This window comes from Rhineura floridana, chromosome 5 (assembly GCF_030035675.1).
Source record: "Rhineura floridana isolate rRhiFlo1 chromosome 5, rRhiFlo1.hap2, whole genome shotgun sequence".
Taxonomy (NCBI): domain Eukaryota; kingdom Metazoa; phylum Chordata; class Lepidosauria; order Squamata; family Rhineuridae; genus Rhineura; species Rhineura floridana.
Genome location: NC_084484.1, coordinates 156165381 through 156180007, shown reverse-complemented (window position 1 = coordinate 156180007; position 14627 = coordinate 156165381). Strand labels below are relative to the sequence as shown.

Genomic DNA, 14627 nt, shown 5'->3' with positions numbered 1-14627 from the left:
GAAGTCTGTGTGGGAAATGTTGATTTTGGTCAGTCCCAATGCTGGTAAATATGCCCTTACTTGACGATTATCCAATAACTTTATTACACAAGGTCATGTAAAATGTGCTGCCTCTCTTTTGTGACTTCAAATGAAAATTCTAAATAACAGAAACTTTTGAAGGACATTCTTGCGGTGTTTACAACAGCTAACTCAATTTAAAACCGCACAGACTCATTGCAGTTCAGCTGTGTTTCCCCACAGGCTGTATTATAGCTCCCCAACCAGTCCCACAGCAGTGAATGATGTCATGGGATCAGCTCAGTGAGATGAAAGGCATAAAGCGGAACCCGCTGGCACTGGGGAAAGCTTCCAACACACAATCCACGGCAAGCACAGCTTGGGAACAAAAAAAAAAAGTGTGTGAGGGAGAGAGAAAGAAAAGGCTACAGATCCAGCTATTCAACTCCAAGAATCATGTCTTCCCCCTTCCCACGACAAAAAAGGAGGGTAGGTGGGCTTTCAGTGATGACTTTTTATTAAATGTATTTGAGAAAAAGAGGAAGGTAGAGAATGGAGCACAGCTACCTACTGTAAAGCAAGCTCTTTCTCTCTCCAGTCTCCAAAGCACTGCCTTTGATGTATGGCAACAGATCACTGATCAGATTACAGGCATTTGGTCTCACTGCTCGTCTCCCTTTGATCTGCCTGCTTAATTTTATTTTCCTGGATTTGAAGTTTGCCTGGGCTTGTGCTGACATACTTTAAAAAAAATGAGATGAACGCATTTAATACAGTACAGAAGCTCTGGCAGAGTGAAATTCAGTTGCAGAAAGGGTGACTATTGGATAAACGACAGCCTACATCAGGTACTGTATATTTTTCATTTCATTTAGATTTTACAATGTATTGAAGGTCTGTTTTTTTAATTTGGAAGAACAACTAGCTTGAGAGTTGGATAAATGATATTAAACATCGACACAGATATTTACAGTTTGAGACAGGCATATGTCAGAATGTAGGAAATGTTTTAGCAAGTCTTATTTGCAGAATCTGTTGTGCAATATTTTATTAATAAACCGCCTCAAAACTTGGCTCAGAAAATAAATCAAAATGAAAGCATTGACAGTACTTTTTGTATTCTTGGTAAACTCTGTTTTTCAATACACAGTCAGGGAGGATGAATTATATCACGATACTATGTAGCTAAATATGTAGATCTTCAGAATTGCTCAGATTCAGTGAGTACAAAAGCAGCTGAAATCTTTATATGTATGTGCTCTCATAACCTTCCCAAATAAATGAGATGTGTTGTATTGAAATTATTTGAGGATCATGACCAGCGGTTGCAACCGCATGCCCAGTTACTCTCAGGTTATACTCCTAGGATTCCATTGAAATCAGTGGGGCTCACTTCCAAGCAAATGTGTTTGAAACTGAGTTGTTCACACAGTGAAGACACTGAAGTGTAAACTATATCTGTAAGACAAAGAGCACAACTACTCTATCATTGCATGTTTACTCTGAACTAAGTCCTACGGAATTCAGTGGAATTTATTCTCTAGCAAGTATACTTAGGATTGAGGCCAAGGGCTGCAAACCTGTACAAATTTACCTGGGAGTAAGTCCTATTGAACTCAACAGGCAATTTCTGAGAAATTAAATGCCATAGGATTGAAGACTCTGGCTCCAATCCAAATGTCTGTGTGTTCATCAGTGTGCACAAGGTCAGGTTCTCCAACTGACTGCATTGTTGTCAGGACAGCTCCACATATATAGATGGAGATGCTGCAAACAGTAAACTCAAGGAGCAAACCCTTACATTATTCTTCTTGCAACATGCCTTTCAAGTAGAGCCTTTATCCCAGTCTGAGTCTGTATTGGAATTGCTTTTTAAGATGTTTTTAAAGCTTTTTTAAAAATATGTTTTGTTTAATGTTTTTAAAGATGTTTTGTTTTAATATATTTTAAAGTCTGTTTTAGAGTATTTTAGTGTTTTGTTTGCCACCCTGGGGTCCTACTGGGAGAAATATAGGGCAGGATATAAATTTAATGAATTATAATGATAATAATAATAATTAGCATGAAATCTATGTGCACCATGGCGATCCTATGCATACAAGAAAGTGTGAATGCCTCTAGAATGCAATGCATAATTATCAGTCTAATATATGGCCAGGTTCATTATATATTCATTAAAAGCCTGACATTTTATTATTAACAGTACAATCCTATGTGTGTTTTACTCAGTAAGTCTGACTGCATCCAATGGGGCTTACTCCCTATGTTTAGGATTATAAACTAAGGGTGTTTATTGATAATAAAAGTAATATTTATGATGTTCTCTGTATTTGTAAGACACACTTTTAAAAATGTACTCTACTCTTTTTAAATTTTAAACTGGAAAAACCATATAGGCTATATTATATGCTTGTTCATGACTCTATCACTTAATCAGCCACTGCATACTAGGAACAATTTCAGGGTGTGGGTTTTTTTTAAATAAAGTGACTAAACAAATTCCAGTTTTTACAAGAAGGAAGTCAAAAAATTAAATTTAAATCAAATCACTTACTCCTGCTTTCTTTCTTTTTTTAAAAGCAGCTAACACCTAAAACATGCTAACTGAGGATTAACTGCTCTTAACATATTTTAGTACTTAACATCTGTTAAAGGGCTTTGGTTGTTATGTTTGAAATCCAGCTTCTCAGTATGAGATCATGGCCATATTTTCTTAGGACCGATAATCTTCTACCATGAGGCCTTTGGCTAAACATTCATATACTCAGAAGAGTATTTGTTATTTTGTTAACTTAAATGGCAGACTTTTCAAAAATCTGGTCCCCATTGCTGTGGTGCTCTGCATGCATGAAAACTGGATACTAGCAGATGAATTCATCCCATGCAGTAAACTGCAGTTAATTTAAGTCTCCAGATACTTGTATAAGAACCCTAAAGTTAAGTCTGTCAGCATTTTAAATGTCTTTTCTTCCTCCTCCTAAAGTCACAATTTACAAATATGACTCTCATAAGGCTTTAAATGCATTCTGAACAGTTGCCTAACATGCTACTGGGCTTTTTCCCCCTCTATTTTTCCTTTTATATCCTTATTGTCTAACAGATTAGTATTATATCTTCAAATATTCCTATGCTTGCATTTTCTTCCATTCCCGTTCTATCATTACAGACATATGATCAACATAAATATTGGCTACATTTTTTTCTCTCTTAATGTTTACTAAATTATTTATTGAAGGAATAGTATAATCAGTTTTTTTATGTGTTGTGGTGGCCTTCTTTGGTAAATTTAGTACCTCTGAGATGGAATCAAACTCAGCCAACGGACTATCATTTCTTTGTTTTAATAAGCATAACTGAAATGATCTGTGCATGACTTGCATCACCTTTTATCAGATTTTTGTTTACTAATCTATTACCAGCTCATCTTCAGTTCTCTCATCCACAATCCACTCATGAAATCTATTTTTCATAAGACTGCTTTTGGCTAATATGAGGGGCATGCATACATAATATGGTGATCTTTTAAGTTTTTCTAGTGTTCAGTTTTACTTCAAGAATCCTCTTCCTTTAAATTTTGCCAAACTCTTTATATCTATCAATTCTTATTACAACTCTGTTTTAAATCTGTGGTGAGGATGCATGATCAATTTTTTTATTTAAATAAATATTTCAAAGACATTATTTTATCTAATACAGGTCTATGGAAGGCTACCTTTTCTTCCTTCAACAACTTTGCACTGTTCCCCTCTTAAGACTATTTAAAATTGCCACATTTTATGCAAATCAGTTCTAATTTATTCAGTAACTTCATTATTCAAACTTTTAAAAAAAGGTTTGTCAACTACAATAATTGGACATATATTATTTCAGAGCATGTCCAATTTAAATTATTCATATAAGATAGTGGTGGATTATCTATTTATGAAACAGTTGGCACATCAGTAATGTTTCTAAATGTGTCAATACAACTACAATTAATGACATAACCAATTCTTATATTCCATATTCAGCCTCCTTAAATACAACGTGCATAATATTAAACACTGTTTTTTAAAGAAAAAACAGTACATTGTCATTGGGCCAGATCAGTGGGAAACCTTCATTTTATTAGACTTGATTTTTTAAAATAGATTAAACAGCCAAATAATCTAAGAAACCAGATGTGGAATAATCATGTCGAGTCATTGCTGTATATCTCATCCAATGATTTCACACAAGAAACCCAGTCACTTTGTAAACATAGTGGCCACAATCCACTTGAGTTAGGCACACTTGTCTTGATTTTAATGGGCTTAAGTGAATCTGTGTATTGAATTGAGGCCTGTAATTTTCACACACAAGTAATAATCTCACCATAGCCTCCAGAACAGTTTTGTTAAACAAAGTTCCAGGATAGTCCTATACACATCTATTCAAAAATAAGTTCTACTGGGTTCATTGAAGCTTACTCTCATGAAAATTGATGTTGTATTGTAGCCTTATAGTCTTAAAGATTAGTCATAAAACTGGACATGAGGCATTTGAGACCTGTTACTGACAGGAAGAGATATGAGGATAGCCTAAATATGAAACAGATGAATCTTTGAGCTCAGCTACACATTATGTTAATGACAAGATCAGCAATCACACTGTGAGGTATTTTAAATTAAATGCGGGGGGGGGGGGTCATTGGCACCACAGCATGTAGTGTGGAAAGATTTAAGCCTTCCCTCCCTAGCTGTAATCTCCATAAAAATCCCACCTCTCATGTGGCAATTAACATAAGGAAAAAACTTCCCATTGGTGCAAATAAGACCAGTTTAAAAACTATGGAAGTGGAAGTGGACTGCTTTCAAGTCAATTCTGATTTATAGCAACCCTATGAATAGGGTTTTAATGGTAAGCAGTATTCAGAGGTGGTTTACCATTGCCTTCCTCTGAGGCTGAAATGCAGTGACTAGTCCAGCGTCAACTAGTGAGTTTCATCGCTGTGTGGGGATTCGAACCCTGGTCTCCCAAGTCATAGTCCAACACCCTAACCACTACGCCACACTGGCTCCCAAATAAAATGAATTCAAAGTAAGAACAGATGAAGTCTTCACCTGGCACCAAAATCATATAAAGGAAGAAGCCTTTCCAGAAAGCTGGTAGCTGGGTGTGTCACCATTGAAAAGGCTGTTTCTATAGGAGGCCGCTGCCGTACCTTACCCCACAGGGCCTCAGAAACTTTGGATAGGTCCATACAGAAATGGGTTATCCTTTGGGTACCCTGATTCCAAGCTGTGAAGGGCCTTAAAGGTCCAGTCCAGCATTTTGAACTGGGCCTGGAAACAGAACTTGCTCCAGATCTGAAGGAACATGAGGCCTTCACCTTGTTGAAGCTAAGCAGGTCTGAATCTGGTCAGTGTCTAGATGAGTGAAAGACTGGGGAACCACATGTACTCCAAAAGGGCGGGATATAAATAGAAAAATATATACTTCACAGGGTTGTTAGGAAGAAAAAAATGGTAGAAATCCTCCCAGTCTACTTAGATCATCTTCAAAGGCTCTCTTGTGTGTTCCAACAGCCCGTAAATACACTTGTTTGGAACAAGATGAGGGTCTTTTCTATGGCTGCACCTGGAAATCTGGAATTCCCTTCCATGGGAGGCATGTCTCTTTCACATACACAGCCCCCAGTTAGTGGCCTCATAAAAGGTAGCAACTTCCCCAAACCCTGCTTGTAAAGAAGACTTCTGGTTTGCTTTATTGTATTGGTTTTAACATACTGATGTGGAATAACTTTTATTGCTGCTGTTGGAAAGGCGGGCTATGAGTGGTTTAAATAAATCTAGCCAGTGTGCACCCTGGACTCCTTGAAGGGCAGAATACAAATGTGATAGATGTACATTAGCATGAGAACTAGTTATGTAGACAGAACAATCAGAAGCAGTGCATAAAGCAACAATTTAAAAAAAACAGTGCAACATTCTGCCACTTTCAAAACCTCATTGGTGGTTTAGCCTTTCATGGGCTTGATTCATAAGGGATTTAATAATAATACCTGGCACTTATAATACTTTAGACTTCCAAAGCACTACACAAACATTCATTAATCCTCCGCACAAAGTTTCCAACCAAACTGACTTCAAAAGCACATGTATATATACTATTTATTTACTCAACAGATGGGAGCAATTATTGATTCCTTTCTACAATCAAACTGTCTCAGATAACACCATAAACATATTTTAGGACTAGCAGAAGTAAAGATTACTAAAACACTCTGTAATATAATATTGACATCAGTTTCCAACAGCTGTCATAACAAGTACAGATCTGTCTTTAGACTCTAATGTTTAGAGCTACCTCTGTCATTGAGTTGCAGATAATATTCCAGATACTTTTGGTTTCTCATGAGGATCACTTCAGTTAATGTCCCAAAGACATCATTCTTGCTTTTCCACAAGTGATTAAAATTAGGCAATAAAGTGAAACAATAAAAGTAGAGTATGTAAATGTTGCTATTACACTGAACTCTTCACCTTACCAGACATAACAGAGAGGTGGTTAATTCTCTGTAATTAATTAGTGCTATCAGATCTATTGGTCTACTAATGTACACGCTTTAGAATCTCAAGAAATCATTCCCTCCATTTTCCAACTTCAGGGGGTGATATGTAACCAAGAGGGCACTACTCCCACACAAGGGGGAGGTATCAAGCACAGAAATCCCAGAGTTTTCTAGTAGGAGCACCTGCTGCTTCTACAGGATGTCAGCAAGGATTAGGGAAGCAATAGTTGCCACTGCTTCTGTCTCTCTGGAAAGCTATGGCTGCAATGTACTACACACATACCTGGGAATAAGTCCCAATGAACCCAATGAACCTTACTTCTGAGTAGACATTTATTGGATTGCTGCCTACAACTCTTGTGCACTCTTATCTCTTAGAATACTGCAGTGGACACTCTATAGAGGACCATATTGTTAATGTGTAAGATAAGTGAAATGCATATTCAATGCAATTGTTGTTATGTGCCTTCAAGTCAATTACGACTTATGGCAACCCTATGAGTCAGTGACTTCCAATAGCATCTGTCATGAACCACCCTACTCGGATTTTGTAAGTTCAGGTCTGTAACTTCCTTTATGGAAACAATCCATCTCTTGTTTGGCCTTCCTCTTTTTCTACTCCCTTCGGTTTTTCCCAGCATTATTGTCTTTTCTAGTGAATCATGTCTTCTCATGATGTGTCCAAAGTATGATAATCTCAGTTTCATCATTTTAGCTTCTAGTGACAGCTCTGGTTTAATTTGTTCCAACATCCAATTATTTGTCTTTTTCGCAGTCCATGGTATACACAAACCTCTCCTCCAATACCACATTTCAAATGAGTTTATTTTTCTCTTATCTGCTTTTTTCACTGGAAAATAAGTGAAATATATATTCAATGCAATTATACAGGCAATTTAATCCTCACATGTGCAAATGCCATAAGACTGTAACATGCAGCTCAGATCTTCAGAATATGGAAAATGACATATAGAAAATATCTAAAACTGATAGAAAAACAGATCAATCAGAGCCAGACATGTTCTCAGAAGTCAGTGTGTTCACAAATCATCATAATGTCTATTTTCATGCACAGGCAGTCAAACAAGTTTAATATATGGTGATCCTATATCATGCAACAAGAGCCACAGAGCATATTAGAAATATAGGACGCTGGGCCCAATGTCCTGTAGGACCCTGCAGAGTTGCGCTGCGGAACGGAGAGTATTGAGCGAGCTTATGTGTGTGTGTTTGAATCTTTGCTAAGATTCTACCTTCCTTGCAAATTAGTCAGACAGAGGCTTTAAGCTTTAAAATAAGAAATAAATACTTTATTCTGGAAGTACATGGTTGATAGGAAAGAGTCTTATATCTAGCTAACTAGCTAAGTCGGAGCAGCAAGCACTGAGCCTAGTGCTTGCCCTCATGCTGGAGGAGAGGGAGAGACAAAGGAATATGTCTGCTCCCCTCTCGAGAGAAAGAAAAAGACTGGAAGGAGGGAAGGAACTGGGATCAACATCCTTTGCATATCACACAGCAGGAGATCAAAGGGATAGGTATAGCCTAGCAACCAAGAGGTCTCCTCTCTAGCTACCCTTTTTAACCCCATGCAGCCTCAACCCACAAGTTGGAGTTGAACCTCATATATTCCAACAAGAAAAGAGCACTATAGCTCATTCATTAACTTCAGCAATAAGTGCAACAAGCCATATCCTTGTTCAAAGCACAGCAATTTAGTCCCAAGTGCATTTTCATTTTTAATATCCCACTTTATACACCACACTCCTATCTAAGTCATACAGAGCAATCCTAACCAGGCAGATATGACAGTGTATCTCCAGTGTAAATTAAGCTAACTACATCCTAACTACTCCTGGCTTGGGAGTGGAAGTGCAGACTTTCATTTTCTGCCTATTAATTCTTATGCAGTGAATTCTAGTTACATCTGCATTTTTGGAAGTGCAAGTTACACCAAGCCCTGTGGGTAGGAGCAGTGAATAGTTAGGATACAGCATAACTGTTTATCCCTCTCCCTGCCCCCTTTTTGGCCTTTATCCTGGCATAATTTACACCAACAAGACTTTTCTTTAGTCAGCATAAATAAACCAAGGTAAGTTATTTAAGTTAGGGGGAGAGACATACATAAAAACACACACATCCCAACCTCTCCCAGCAAGTGCATCTGGGTTAGGGTTGCACCATTATTCAGAATTAAGACTGATTTTGTAGACAATGAGGCTTAAATCAGGTAAATTGATATAGGATTATCACTGCAGAATGAATATTTTATATTCGTTTTAATTATAAACTGCCTCAGGAATGTGACCTTTTAAACATAAAAAGTGACCTTTAAAAATAGCAAGTGACTAGAAATATGTAACCTAAATCAAACAGTGGCAGGCGAGTGAGGAGGGGAGGGCAGCAGCTGGCTAATCGTGCATAAACTACTGATGGATAACCCAGCCCATATCATCTAAATAAATAACTCCCCTCTCTCCTTTGCTCCGAATTTGCCACCCTGGGAGTCTACGGGGAGGGCGGGATATATATAAATAAAAAACAAATAATTCGGGGGAATCAATAGAAATGATAGGCCCCTGCCCATTCTAAGGCACTTCGCTAGTGGCGTGGGGCTGCGTGGAAGGAAAAACCAGGAATCGGAGCAGCTTTTGTCTGCTTAACTGCCGCCTCTTCGTCTTTTGAGCGCTGCCGCCTCCCGGAAGGATCACGTGGTGTGGCGGCCAGCGATTGGTTCATGCTTCCGCCGCCAGGACGGGAGGGGGAGCGGCGAATGGTTGCCTAGGTTACGGTAGAGCTGCGGGGCAGAAAGAGAGGCTGGGGTGGGTCGGCCGGTGAGCGGCGAAGCTGCATCGAGCGGAATGGCAGCTTTGCGCAGCGGTCGGGGGCGGGCGATTGGCATAGCCTTTAACGGTCACGGATACCCCGCCACCTCCACACACGCAGACGCGCCGTTCTCCTTTCCCTGGTGGGTTGCTGCGTCGCTCCTGTCAAGTGGTGGACCATGATGGTTAGGCACGCTGCCTTGGAGCCGAAGGGAAAGGGAGAGATTGCCTGTTTTGCTTCATGAGGTGACCAGACAGCGGTTGGCAGCAGTGCTTAGGAAAACGTGAAGGCTTGAGGGAGGAAGGGAGCAGATAGGAGAGTTTACCCCGGCTTTGAGGAGGAAGGAAGAAGAGATATTGTCTGGCAGAGGACGGAATTGTGTGGCGCTTGGATTAATTTTCTTACATTTATACCACACATTTCTTCCATCATAGAACCCAAGGCGGAATACATGCGATTTCCAGGTCTCCCGTCCAGGCACTGACCAGGTCTAGACCGCTTAGGTTCAGCAAGGTGCTGGTGGTAGCACTCTTGTGTGCTTTCAGACTACACTGTGACCGTAGCGCGTTTGCCCCCTCTTAGAATCCTGGGAACTTTAGTTTGTTAAGGGTGCTGGGAATTGTAGCTGTGTGGAATATGCAGCCTATGTGTTATCAGCTTGTTGAGAGATGGTTTGAGAACCAGGAGAAGGTTGAGGGCTATTTTGAATCTCTTAAGATTGTCTGTTGAAAGTCTTTTCTGTGGTGGCACCCTGGCTTCAGAACACCCTCCCTTGGGAAGTTTGCTTAAGTCCTCCTTATGCTTATGCCATACTAAGACTGCCCTCTTTTCCTGACCTTTTGACTATGGTAATGTCTTTATGTGTCTGTGCATTTCTTTAGCTATTGCAGTGTAGGATTTTATGGGTTTTTTAGGATGTTTTTTAATTCCACCCCACATCAATTTTACCCCACCTGGTAACCTCCAGACTGGATTACTGTAATATGCTCTATGTGGGGCTGCCCTTGAGGTTGGTTCGGAAGCTGCAGTTGGTGCAAAATGAGAGGGCAAGACTGCTCACTGGGGCGGGGTATCGCCAACATGTCACCCCACTGCTGAAACAGTTGCACTTGCTGCCCATTTGCTACCAGGCCAAGTTCAAGGTTCCAGTTTCCAGGATACCTGAAAGACCATCTTGTCCATTGTATACCCAGTCGATCACTGCACTCTGCAGATGTGGGCATCTTGCAGATACCATCTTATCAGGAGGTGTGTCCCGCACAACATAGGAAGTGGACCTTTAGCGTAGTGGCACCTACTTTTGGAATTCCCTTCCCTTTTATATGAGACAGGCACCATCTCGTGTTATCTTTTCAGTGCTTACTGAAGAGCTTCCTCTTTCAACAAGTCTTTTAGGTAGAGACCTTATCCCAGTCTGCATCTGTGTTGGAATTGCTTTTTAATACGTTTTTAAAGCTTTTTTAAAAATGTTTTTAAAGATGTTTTGTTTTAATGTATTTTAAAGTCTGTTTTTATGATGTTTTAAAGTGTTTTTAGTGCTTTTGTTTGCTGCCCTGGGCTCCTACTGGAAGGCCAGAATATAAATCAAATAAATAAATAAATCTTTATTATAAGCCACCTTGAGGACTTTTTTGTAATGGAAAGGTGGGACAAAAGAGTGCAATCATGTGTGTGTTCTTTGGAAGTAAGTCTCCATGTGTCCAGTGGGACTTACTCCCAGGTAAGTGCGCATTGCAGCATGTAGCTCTTAAATCATTGAAATGGTATACAACATGCAGCTACAAACCCAGGTTTGTCAGTGCAGGTTAGTGGTGCTGTCTGCTGAATTCTCACCTAAATGTGTGTGGTGCTTTAGAAATATTTCTAGTAGTCTCTCTTTCCACTGAAGTGACTGTTAGAAGAGTTGCCCTTTCTTCCTCTTTACTATGCCTGTGTCTCTTTGACTCATAACAAATCGGCCAAAAGAGGAAAACATGGATTGTACTGGAAGAGACATCCTACAGAGCTACACCCACCACAACAAAGGATGTAAACACAGAGATGAAAAGGCGGCCCTTTAAATATAGAACATTAGAATAAGCGTATGGCTTTACCATCAGACAAGATGGATGCTTAAGATCTGAGCTCTTCTCCCGCCAGGTTAATGTAGCCAAATCTGATACAGTCAGGACTTCCATTTAAACCCAATGCCTGGACAGAGCACCAGAAGTACCAAGATCACTTCAGGCAAGTCCATATCCATTAAGGATTATTTGGCTCCCTAGACAGGACAGTCTTCCACCCAGAAAGCAGCTAGGCCTGAAGTAGTGGCTGCTGCAGTAACCTGGATTGTGTCAGAGGGGTCCTTGACTACTGCACAACAAGTGAACAAACTGGAGCTTTTGCAGCACATAAAGGCTTTTGGAGGTCATTAATGGCCTTAAATGGCCTTAAATCTCATCCATGTCAGGTGTCTACCAGCAGTGATGTTGGTGGATGCTGAGAAGGCCTTTAACTCTCTGGAGTGGAGGAACCAGAAATACATGCTCGTATATAGGGAACTTGTCCTGAGCTTCCATTGGTATGGTATACCTGGAGCTATGGTGACAACAGTAATCCCCATGGTTTGGTATGAGACAGGATGTGCTGTTGCTCTTTTTCTCTCATACACACACCCGTTGCTTTCCACAAAATCTAAGCTATTGCCTGGAGTAATGACACTCATATTAAAAGGTTCAAAATAGGTGGTGTTTAAAATAAGCTCAGTCCATACATATACTGTACGTTACTGATGCAAACATAACCTCCCCTGTTTTAGAGGCTGACTTTGACGAATGTGGAATTGTTTCCAGTTATAACGTGACCTTTATGATTATTTATTTATTATATTTGTTAGTTACTTTTCTCACGTAAGTGACGCAAAGCAACAAATTGATTTGACCATTTCAAGAGTAGTACAGAATCATTTGCAAGGTTTATATCCTATTTCATGGTCTGATGAATACTGACAACATCTGAGAGTGTATATTTCTTGTGACTTGCAAGAACTTTGCCAGGCGAACCATGACCCATTATACACTAGTTAAGAAAAGGATTTAAAGGCCTTTGAAAAATATGTTGGCTGGCATGCTTTGCATGTGTCTCAAAAGCTTCTGTTTTTATTCCATGCTCTCACAACTTACTTGTCAGAAAAAAGACTTTAAAAGATAGCAGTACTTGGTTAACTGTTTTGTATGGACTTGTAAAAAAAAAAAGCTACACAAGAGTACATTCCAAAGATCTGTGGCCATGTAGGGTCTTGCTATTCCTTTTTTGGCTGAATAATATGCAACTGTGCAAATTTGCACTATACTTGTCTGGCATCCCCCATAATTGCAGATACATTGGGAATCAACTGAACAATCTTCACTTAACTCTTTGCTTTTCAATGTGTTGGTGTGGACAGGGGGGAAGGAGAGGTCTCATGCTTGCCTGGATCATCCAGTTGCATCCTTTCACTTTTGTTTCTGGAACGGATTTTCATATTTAAACTCATTCCTTGGGATTTTGAAATGTAGAGGACCAATTCATTAATACCTCAGAAAACTTCATTCGAAGGATTTTGTACTTGTCAGTACATAACAATAAGAGGAGCTAAGGTGGGGGGTTTTGGTGTGTGTGTGTGTTATGTGCCTTCAAGTTGATTCCGACTTATGGCAATCCTATGAATCAGCAACCTGCAATAGCATCTGTTATAAACCACCCTGTTCAGATCTTGTAAGGTCAGGTCTGTGGCTTCCTTTATGGAGTCAGTCCATCTCTTGTTTGGTCTTCCTCTTTTTTCTACTCCCTTCTGTTTTTCCCAGCATTATCGTCTTTTCTAGGGAATCATGTCTTCTCATTATGTGTCCAATATGATAACCTCAGTTTCATCATTTTAGCTTCTATTGATAGTTCTGGTTTAATTTGTTCTAACACCCAATTATTTGTCTTTTTTGCGGTCCCGTTTATTAATGTAGTCCATAAAACACTGCAGCCCCATATTTAAAGCCTATAGGTAACCTATGGAATTCACTCCTATAAGAGGCAGTGATGATCACCAACTTGGATGGCTTTAAAAGAGGAATAGCCTTGTCTTCCATGAATTTGTCTATCAGTGACTACTAGCCATGATAGCTGTGCACTGCCTCTATAGTTGGATAGAGTACCAGTTGCTGGAAACTGCAGGAGGGGAGAGTGCTCTTGTGCTCGGACATCTGGCTGGCTACTGTGAGAACAGGATACTGGACTAGATGGACCACTGGCCTGATCCAGCAGACTCTTCTTATGTTCTGTTGATGTAGCAGCACAAAGTATTGGAAACAGTGTGGGCAGGTTGGTAGGCATGTTATTCCAGATGTGCTGAGAGTGCCCCCAAAGTCTGGGACCTAGTGTTGGCAAAGTGTGGGGATATTTGAAGTGCACTTTTGATAAAGGCCATGGACTTATGCAGTATTGATGGTGCACATCTCCTGTTCTTGCATATGCTATACTTTTTGTTCCTAGTGGCTAAAACTGCCTGGATAAGTGGAGGTTTCCATAATATCCCAAGGACTGGATGCCAAAGTGTGACTCAGAGTCAGTAATCCTTTTATTATACATTACTCTTTTTTTCACATGAAATTTAAAGAAAATACACTAATATAAATGTAGAAGTTTATCGATGGGTTGAGTTTATGTATCTAGGTTCTTAAGTTGTGGAGGCTGGGGGGAGTGGGTAGGAGGTACTGAGAGAGAGATCAATGCTTTATTCATTGTGCTGGCTGTATTTTGCTGATTGCAGAAGCTGATGTCCATTGAAATCTGTATCTGTTGTCTTGTAACTACATACCTATGTTATCCATTGAGCTGTCTGTGTTTTGTTTGACTAGTTTTGTGTGCCCAAGAAGTCTTAATATTTCTGTTTCCCCAATAGTAAATCCCATACCCTGCCATTTAACCACCTCTTTTTGAAATTAAGGGGACTTTTTTTAAAGTAGTTTATGATGTGGCACTAAGATCTGATCAACCAAAAATACGTTTTTAGTAACCACACTGGGGATGCCTTTGAGCATCCCTAAAATAAATCTTTGTATCTTAGCTATTGTGCAGTTTTCAAATTTGGGGTCATGGCTGCTAGCACTCCCCACCAATTGATTTATAATCCTTGAGGAGAACAGTAGTTTGGGGACAATTCTGAGTGTAAAAACAACCAGTATTAAGCAGCCTTTCCTCCCCCCCCATCCTATCCTCCACCTAAGATTTCAGCCTCCCACAGCTGCTTTGGATTTTGAAA

General features: G+C 39.7%; 1 protein-coding gene across 4 annotated transcripts in view; it reads left to right on the top strand.

Annotated features, from left to right (window-relative positions):
- Window positions 1–289: 289 nt before the first annotated feature.
- TNFRSF19 (TNF receptor superfamily member 19) overlaps window positions 290–14627 on the top strand; it is a 66673-nt gene continuing 52335 nt past the window's right edge. For 2 of the 4 annotated variants that reach the window (XM_061629588.1, XM_061629585.1), the window contains exon 1: window positions 291–848. The gene's annotated coding sequence lies outside the window, so the exon portion shown is untranslated. Of the gene's footprint in view, window positions 849–9417; window positions 9498–14627 lie in introns of those variants that run through there. The other 2 variants (XM_061629586.1, XM_061629587.1) reach the window with 2 other exon arrangements.